The sequence below is a fragment of the Hylobates moloch genome, unplaced genomic scaffold (assembly GCF_009828535.3).
Source record: "Hylobates moloch isolate HMO894 unplaced genomic scaffold, HMol_V3 SCAFFOLD_1, whole genome shotgun sequence".
NCBI lineage: Eukaryota > Metazoa > Chordata > Mammalia > Primates > Hylobatidae > Hylobates > Hylobates moloch.
This window is the reverse complement of record NW_026652276.1, coordinates 104,547,170-104,557,245: the sequence shown is the minus strand read 5'-3', so window position 1 is coordinate 104,557,245 and position 10,076 is coordinate 104,547,170. Positions and strand designations below refer to the sequence as shown.

At 46.5% G+C, this 10,076-nt stretch overlaps 1 non-coding gene across 1 annotated transcript; it reads left to right on the top strand.

Moving 5' to 3' along the window:
* The first annotated feature begins 3,025 nt into the window (after nt 1-3,025).
* Nucleotides 3,026-3,132, top strand: LOC116809770 (U6 spliceosomal RNA). Its single transcript, XR_004369955.1, has one exon. It is a non-coding gene; the product is annotated as a U6 spliceosomal RNA (small nuclear RNA).
* The last annotated feature ends 6,944 nt before the right edge of the window (nt 3,133-10,076 follow it).

Genomic DNA, 10,076 nt, shown 5'->3' with positions numbered 1-10,076 from the left:
CGTCATCAAGCATCAAGGTTTTTCTCCGGGATGAATTAGCCTGATTAGTGCCTGAAAGTTCTCCCACAATCTGTCCAAGCTCATTCCTTTTTTGTGTGAATTCTCCGATGATGAGAAAGCTAAGCTTGCCCCCAAGTGATTTTCCACACTAATTACACTCCTAAGACTTCCTCCAGTGTGGATGATCTCACATTCTGTGTTCTCCACGCTTCTCCGACTTTTCCGTCTTCATTACATATGACCATTTAAGTCCCACATGAATTAGCTTATACTGTGTAAGTATGGAACTCTGATTGAAGGTTCTTCCTCATCCATTATACTCACAAGGCCCCTCTCTGCTACAAAATCCCAGATGTTGAATTAACTCTGGGCACCATCTCAAAGCATTTTTACATCCATTACGCACATACAACTTTCCTCCATTGCGAATTATCTGATGTTGAATGAGCTGTACTTTCCCGAAAGCTCTTGCATGTTTCTGCATTGATAGAGTCTCTGTTGCATGTGAATTAGCTGATGCTGCATTGGAATGTTGACGATGCCTCCTCCATCCCCAGGGATTCTCTCCAAAATCAATGTTACAGTGTTCAATAGCAAGGAAGCCCCAGGGAAAATTGCCTGTATAAATGAAAAAGATGTTCTCTGTGATAGAAACACTGTAATATTGAATAAATTCTGAATTCTGTTGCACAACTTGGCCATATCTTATTTGGAGTTTCTCTCACTTCTAAAACACATAAATGGAAGCACGGACTTTTTCTCTATTCATGGCACTCAATAGGATGGAGTCCCTAAAATGTTTCTCTACGATGTCCCCATATTTGTAATGGCCCAAGGGATTCTTCCTGACCACCACACAAACAAAATCCACTGAAGACCATGGCATTAAAGAGTTTCATTGATGCAAAGCCAGCTATGCCACATGGGAGGTGGAGTTATTACTCAAATCAATCTCGCTAATGGCTTGGAGATTAGGGATTTCTCCAAGATAGATTGGTAGGCAAGGGGCTAAGGTAGGGGGTCTGCTGATTGGTTGGGTCGAGGAGATGAAATCATAGGGAATTAATGCTCTCCTATTGGGCTGAGTCAGTTCCTGGGTGGCGGCCAGAGGACTGGTTGGCAGGTGGGGACATCCATTTGTCAGAAATGCAAAACTTTGAAAAGCATTTTTTCTTTTTTGTTGAGACAGAGTTTTGCTCTTGTTGCCCAGGCTGGAGTACAATGGTATGATCTCGGCTCACCACAACATCCACCTCCCGGGTTCAAGTGATTCTCCTGCCTCAGCCTCCCGAGTAGCTGGGATTATAGGCACCTGCCACTATGCCCGGCTAATTTTTGCATTTTTAATAGAGACAGGGTTTCACCATGTTGGCCAGGCTGGTCTCGAACTCCTGACCTCAGGTGATCTGCCCGCCTTGGCCCCGCAAAGTGCTGGGATTACACGCATGAGCCACCGTGCCCAGCCTACTCTGATTTTTCAAAATGCTTATGGTAAAAACAAGATAGACATGTTGAAGTTAGTAGTCACTTAGAAATTGAAAAATGTCTTCAAGAGGGGTTAAGTGTTGTCAGTTGTGTCTGAATGGCCAAGAACTTAGATAAAATGAAAAAGGATGAAAGGAAAATCATGTAATGTAATCACAAAGGTTGCGTTCACCATGATGTCAGGGATCTCACGAAGGTTCCTTAATATAGATACATTTTAACAATAGCCATATTTTAAGCAGTCATCTTTTTTCTCTACAATGTATTCCTGGAACTGCTTTGTTAAAAACTCATATTTTCTTTCAATAATTACTCATATCCTGAAGCAGCGTCAAACAAATTCTAATTCAAATAAATGCATCATAAAAACAAAAACATGGCCAGGTGCAGTGGCTCACGTCTATAATCCCAGCATTTTGGGAGGCTGAGGCAGGCGGATCTCCTGAGGTCAGGAGTTCAAGACCAGCCTGGCCAACATGGTGAAACCTCGTCTCTACTAAAAATAAAAAAATTACCTGGATGTGGTAGCACATGCCTGTAATCCCAGCTACTCAGGAAGCTGAGGCAGGAAAATCGTTTGAAACTGGAAGGCAGAGGTTGCAGTGAGCCGAGATCACACCACTGCACTCCAGCCAAAACAGAAACATGCCAAGTAATCCCATTGATTTTTTTTTTTTTCTTTTTTGAGACATAGTCTTGCTCTGTCATTTCAGCTGGAATGCAGTGGCATGATCTCGGCTCACTGCAGCCTCCACCTCCCAGGTTCAAGCAATTCTCCTGTCTCAGCCTCCCAAGTAGCTGGAATTACAGGCACTCACCACCAAGCCTGGCTAATTTTTGTATTTTTAGTAGAGACAGGGTTTCACCATGTTGGCCAGGCTGGTCTCAAACTCATGACCTCAGGTGATCCAACCACCTCCACCTCCCAAAGTGCTGGGATTACAGACATGAGCCACTGCGCCCGGCCTCAATTTTGGTACTTTTTTTTTTTTTTTTTGAGACGGAGTTTTGCTCTTGTTGCCCAGGCTGGAGTGCAATGGCGTGATCTCGGCTCACCACAACCTCCACCTCCCGGGTTGAAGCAATTCTCCTGCCTCAGCCTCCTGAGTAGCTGGGATTACCAGGCATGTGCCACCACACCCACCTAATTTTGTATTTTTAGTAGACACAAGGTTTCGCCATGTTGGCCAGGCTGGTCTCGAACTCCTGACCTCAAATGATCCACCCACCTCAGCCTCCAAAAGTGCTGGGATTGCAGGCGTGAGCCACTGCGACCGGCCAGTTTGAGTTTTCTATCAATCCACCTTTGTACACTGACTCTTCCTCACCTTCATATTGTTACTGAGTCCATCTAGTGAGTTTTAAATTTTTGTTATTATATTTTTGTTTTAAAATTTCCATTTGAGGCTAGGTGCTGTGGCTCATGCCTGTAATCCCAGCACTCTGGGAGGCCGAGGCGGTTGAATGACTTCAATTCAGGAGTTTGCAACCAGCCTGGGTGACATGACAAGACCCTGTCTCTACGATAAATAAAAAAATTGTGCTCGCTTCGGCAGCACATATACTAAAATTGGAACAATACAGAGAAGATTAGTACGGAGCCTGCGCAAGGATGACATGCAAATTCGTGATGCATTCCATATTCTTGCCACCGTCTGCTGCCCATCACCTCACTTTGCTTCCCTTCCCCAGATCCTGCCATGACATCACAGGCCTGTGATGCCATAGCCTTCCCACGTCCATCTCCCATTGCACCACAGGGGTTGGCAATTGGAGAACAATCTGGCCATCCCCACTCAGGCGTGGCGCCTTGCCGCCTACTGCTACAGCCCTCATGCAACAATAAATAAATAAATAAAAATACAAAAATTAGCCAGGCATGGTGGTACATGCCTTTAGTCCCAGCTGCTAGGGAGGCTGAGGTGGGAGGATCACTTGAGTCCAGGAGGCAGAGGCTGCAGTGAGCTGAGATCGTGTCACTGCACACCAGCCTGGACAAAGAGTGAGATTCTTATCTTAAAAAAAGATGGCCAAACGCGGTGGCTCACACTTGTAATCCCAGCGACACAGGAGGCTGAGGCAGGAGAATCACTTGAACCTGGGCGGGGGAGGTTGCAGTGAGCAGAGACCGTGCCAGGGCACTCCAGCCTAGGCGACAAGAGCGAAACTCCGTCTCAAATCCTCAAAACAAAACAAAACAAAACAACAAAACAAGACCAAGTGTGGTGGCTCATTCTGGTAATCCTGGCACTTTAGGAGGCCGAGGTGGGTGGATCACCTGAGGTCAGGGGTTCAAGACCAGCCTGGGCAACAGGGTGAAACCCCATCTCTACTAAAAGTACAAAAATTAGGTCGGGCACAGTAGCTCATGCCTGTAATCTCAGCACTTTGGGAGGCCAAGGCAGGCAGATCACGAGGTCAGGGGATCAAGACCATCCTGGCTAACACGGTGAAACCCCATCTCTACTAAAAATACAGAAAATTAGCCGGGCCTGGTGGTGGGCACCTGTAGTCCCAGCTACTCAGGAGGCTGAGGCAGGAGAATCACTTGAACCCAGGAGGTGGAGGCTGCAGTGAGCCGAGATCAGGTCACTGCACTCTAGCCTGGGTGACAGAGCAAGAATCTGTCTCAAAAAAAAAACAAAAACAAAAAAACAAAACAAAAATTAGCCGGGCATGGTGGCAGGTGCCTGTAATCCCAGGTACTCGGGAGGCCAAGGCACTAGTATCACTTCAACCAGGGAGGCAGAGTTTGCAGTGAGCTAAGATTGTACCATTGCATTCTAGCCTGGGCAAAAGAGTGAGACTCCATCTCAAAAACAAAACAAAACAAAACACAAAAAACTAATAAAAGAATAGTAAGGGAATACTAAGCAACTCTACCCACATAAATCCAACAAGTTGGATGAAATGGACCAATTCCTTGAAATCTATAAACTACCAAAAACATTCAATATGAAACATAATTTTTTAAATCTTGTAACAATTTTAAAAATTGAATTCATGGTTTTTTATTTTATTTTATTTTATTGTGAGACTACATCTCACTCTGTCACCCACGCTGGAGTGCAGTGACACAATCACGGCTCACCGCAGCCTTGACTTCCTGGGCTCAGGTGATCCTTCCACCTCAGCCTCCTGAGTAGCTAGGACTACAGGCACCTGCCACCACACCCAGCTATTTTTTTATTTTTTGTACAGACAGGGTTTTGCCAAGTTGCCCAGGCTGGTCTCCAACTCCTGGGGCTCAGGCAATCCACCTGCCTCAGCCTCCCAAAGTGTTAAGATTACAGGCTTGAGCCACCAGGCCTGGTTGAATTCCTTTTTTTTTTTTTTTTTCTGAGATGGTCTGTCACCCAGGCTGGAGTGCAGTCTGCAATCTCGGCTCACTGCAACCTTCACCTACTGGGTTCAAGCGATTCTTCTGCCTCAGCCTCCCGAGTAGCTGGGACTGCAGGCACCCACCACCACGCCTGGCTAATTTTTTGTACTTTTAGTACAAAAAACAGGGTTTCACCATGTTGGCCAGGCTGGTCTCGAACTCCAGACCTCAGGTGATCCACCCGCCTTAACCTCTCAAAGTGTTAGGATTACAGGCATGAGCCACCATGCCTGGTCTTGAATTCATAGTTTTAATAAAACAATTTCTTTTCTTCATGGTCGCATACAACTAGTTTGGTGATTCCCTGGAAGGACCCACGTGACTCCAGATAAAGTTCTACTCTAGGTGAAGATTTATTACAGCAGAGGATACAGTACAAGAACAACAGGGAAAAAGATATTAATAGATGAAGGCTGGAAGGTCAAATGCACACTTTCTTATCCTCTCTCTGCAGGGACAGCACAGACATATTTTTCCAGGAGCAAACTACAAGGACTTGTGTAAGATGTCCTTGCCCAGGAAATCCAACTTGAGTTATGCGGTCAAAATTTGTGTGGTTAGGCCAGGCGCAGTGGCTCACCCCTGTAATCCCAGCAGTTTGGGAGGCCAGGATGGGAGGATTGCTGGAGTCCAGGAGTCTGAGACTAGCCTGGACAACATAGTGAGACCTCGTCTTTATTAAAAAAAAAAAAAAATTAGGCCAGGCATGGTGGCTCACGACTGTAATCCTAGCACTTTTGGAGGCTGAGGCAGGAGGATTGTTTGAGGCCAGGAGTTGGAGACCAGCCTGGGAAACATGAAGAGACCCCATCTCTACAAAAAAATATATAAAAATTAGCTGGGCATGGTGGTATATGCCTTTGGTCCCAGCTACTTGGGAGGCTGAGGCATGAGAATCGCTTGAACCCAGGAGGCGGAGGTTGCAGTGAGTCGAGATCGCACCACTGCACTCCAGCCTGGGCGACAGAGTGGGACCCCAACTCAAAAATAAATAAATAAATAAATAAACACTGGATGGAAATCACATCCAGGCCCTGTAATTTCGAAGAAGGGAAGATCAAAGAGAAGTCTGCGGTGTAGAGGAAATCCCCTTGGACCTGGGATCTGGTCCAGACCAGGCACCGCCCTGCCAGGGAGGCCAAGAGCCGCAGTGTGTGCACAGGAAATGGTGGGGGAGTTTCTGTTCTGGGATGAGGGAGAACTGTTGGCAGTGCTCTACGTTTTTTGTTTTTTTTGTTTTGTTTTTGTTTTTGAGAAGGGGTCTGGTTCTGTCACCCAGGCTGGAGTGCAGTGTTGTGATCTCAGCTCACTGCAGCCTCTACCTCCTGGGTTCAAGCCATCCACCCACCTCAGCCTCCCAAGTAGCTAAAACTACAGGCCTATGTCACTATGCCCAGCTAATTCTTGTAGTTTTTTGTAGAGATGGGGTTTCACTATGTTGCCCAGACTGGTCTGAACTCCTGAGCTTAGGTGATCTGCCCACCTCAGCCTCCCAAAGTGCTGGGATTACAGGCGTGAGCCAATGCCCCCAAGCTACACGCTGCCTTTTTTTTTTTTTTTTTTTTTGATTGACTGATTGATTGAAACACTCTACTTTTTCATAGTTAAAATTGTTTATAGGCCATATGCAGTAGCTCACTCCTCTAATCCCAGCACTTTGGGAGGCTGAGGAGGGAGGATGGCTTGAGACCAGAGTTTGAGACCAGCATGGGCAATATAGTGAGACCCCATCTCTATAAAAAAAATTTAAAAATTATCTGGGGGTAGTGACTCATGCCTGCAGTCCTAGCTACTGAGGAGGCTGAGGCAGAAGGATCACTTGAGCCTGGGAGTTTGAGGTTGCAGTGAGCTGTGGTTGCACCACTTCCCTCCAGCCTGGGTGACAGAGCAAGACCCTGTCTCAAGAAAAAACAATAAACAAATAAAAATTATTTATAGTTATTATTATTTCATTAGTCATACTAACCAATACCCTCTTTTTGTGAACAATTTTTCAAAATGGTATTTCCTTTTTTTCTGCCAGGATATAGACATAATACTGCATATACTCATTTGAAGGTACAAAATTCTGTTACTTGCCTTTTCCCTTCACTTTTTTTTTTTTTTTTTAAACAGTCTGGCTCTGTCACCCAGGCTGGAGTACAGTTGCACAATCTCGGCTCACTGCAAGCTCTGCCTCCTGGGTCCAAGTGATTCTTGTGCCTCAGCCTCCCGAGTAGCTGAGAATCCAGGTGTGCCCCACCTCGTCGGGCTACTTTTTAAATTTTTTGTAGGGTCTTGCTATGTTGCCAGGCTGCTCTCAAACTCCTCCTGCCTCAGCCTTCCAAAGTGCTGGGATTACAGGTATATGCCACTGCACCCAACCAATTTTGTCATTCCTTTTTTGTTTTTTGAGACAGGGTCTCACCCTGTCACCCAGGCTGGGTTGCAGTGGCACAGTCATGGCTCACTGCAGCCTTGAACTTCTGGGCTTAAGTGATCCTCCTTCCTCAGCCTCCTGAGTAGCTGGGATGACAGGTGCACACCACAATCCCTGGCTAATTTTTGTACAGACGGAGTTTTGCCTTTTTTTTTTTTTTTTTTTGTGAGCAGCGGCAAGATTTATTATGAAGAGCAAAAGAACAAAGCTTCCACAGCATGGAAAGGGACCCAAGTGGGTTGCCTGGAGTTTTGCCATTTTACTCAGCTGGTCTTGAACCTCTGTGCTTAAGCAATCTTCCCGACTCAGCCTCCCAAAGTGCTGGGATCACAGGAGTGAGCCACTGCTCCTGGCTGATTTTGTTATTTCTTGAAAATGAGATTGGGAGCTCCCTGAGAAAACTCTTCATTTTCCTTGTATGTATTCCTCATTAAACTAGCCCAATGTTCACTGCTTGGCCAACCCCAACATTGCTTATAAATTATCTAAGCTAACGATAAATTATCTAAGCTAACAATTCAAAGGCAGCTGGGCGCGGTGGCTCATGCCTGTAATCCCAGCACTTTGGGAGGCCAAGGCGGGTGGATCACATGAGGTCAGGAGTTCGAGACCAGCCTGTCCAACATGGCGAAACCCCATCTCTACCAAAAATACAGAAGTTAGCTGGGCATGGTGGTGGGTACCTGTACGCGCAGTGGTGCGATCTCAGCTCACTGCAACCTCCCTCCTCTTGGGTTCAAGCAATTCTCCTGCCTCAGCCTCCAGAGTAGCTGCGATTATAGGCACCCACCACCACACCCAGCTAATTTTTGTAGTTTTAGTAGAGACGGGGTTTCACCATGTTGGCCAGGCTGCTCTCAAACTCCTGACCTTAGGTGATCCGCCTGTCTCTGTCTCCCAAAGTGCTGGGATTACAGGCATGAGTCACCTTCCTGCCCAGCCAAAAAGGTTCCTTTTAATCCTTTTTCATTCATCATTCACAAAGACTATCATTTTTTTTTGACAATCCCTATTTTTAGATCTCAGGAGACTAAGTGGTAAAAACTTCAGCACGGCCAGGCGCAGTGGCTCACGCTTGTAATCCCAGCACTTTGGGAGGCCAAGGCGGGTGGATCACGAGGTCAGGAGATCGAGACCACGGTGAAACCCTGTCTCTACTAAAAATACAAAAAATTAGCCGGGCGTGGTTGCGGGCGCCTGTAGTCCCAGCTACTCGGAGAGGCTGAGGCAGGAGAATGGCGTGAACCCGGGAGGCGGAGCTTGCAGTGAGCCGAGATCATGCCACTGCACTCTAGCCTGGGTGCCTGGGTGACAGAGCGAGACTCCGTCTCAAAAAACAAACAAACAAACAAACAAACTTCAGCACTATATATATATTTTTTTGAGACAGAGTCTCGCTCTGTCACCCAGGCTGGAGTGCAGTGGCACAATCTCAGCTCACTGGAACCTGCACCTCCTAGGTTCAAGTGATTCTCGTGCTTCAGCCTCCTGAGTAGCTGCAATGATAGGCACCCGCCACCATGCCCAGCTAATTTTTTTGTATTTTTTGTAGAGACGGGTTACACCATGTTGCCAAGGCAGGTCTCAAACTCCTGGCCTCAGGTGATCCGACCACCTCGGCCTCCCAAAGTGCCGCGATTACAGGTGTGAGCCACCACATCTGGCCACACTATATTTTTGGTGTAGTTTTTCTTATGTTAGAATGACATGATAAAGGCTAAGCGCTACGTGAAATGGACACATTTGGTATTTACGACACTTGCTATATAGCATTTGCTTCCTGCATTGATTTTAAAATGCTTAGAAATAAAATCCCTGGCCGGGCATGTTGGCTCAGTAGGTGACCGGTTAGTTGTATCATTCTTTTTGAGACAGGCTGCAGTGCAGTGGCAATATCATAGCTGACATAGCTGACTGCAACCTCCGCCTCCTAGATTCCGGCTATCCTCCTACCTCAGCCTCTCGAGTAGCTGGGACCATGGGCATGCACCACCACGCCCGGCTAATTTTTGTACATTTTGTATAGATGGGGTCTCACTACATTGCCCAGGCTGGTCTTGAACTCCCAGGCACAAGTGATCCGCCCGCCTCGGCCTCCCAAAGTTTCGGGATTACAGTCGTGAGCCACCGCACCCCGGCTCCTAGTTGTGTAATTCTTACAAAGAACATTACGCAGCTGTTGACGAGGACTTCCCATTAGTCTTGATATGGCACACTCTCCAAGATATTTAAAGTATAACACACCCTACAGTGTGTATTAGGAATTGCCATTTGTGTGGGGAAATGATTATATTCATACATAAGTTTATAAATTCAGAAAGCATTCCGAAAATTCATCGAGTATCCAGGGGCAACCGTGCTTGTCTCTAGTGTTTAACTAGTGGCGGGAGGAAGATTTAATTTCCACCACATGCCCTTTGGTGCCTTTTGAATTCAGAACAATTTCCGTTATCTATTAAAAATAAAATACTAGCCGGGCACGGTGGCTCACGCCTGTAATCCCAGCACTTTGGGAGGCAGAGACGGGAGGATCACTTGAGCTCAGGAATTTGAGACCACCCTGGGCAACATGGTGAGGCCGTCTACAAAAAGAAAAAATAAAGTAAAATATCACGTGTTACTGAATCCCTGGTATTTGGCGGGCACTGCATACTGTAAACAATTGTGGAGCTCTTTGGAAATTTACCTTAAAAGGGAGTCCTCTCAAAGGCTGGACACCATGACTCTACAAGGGCGAGTTTTCAAATCTACCATGGAAGCCCAGGGCCTCAGCAGCATCCTGAGTCCTAC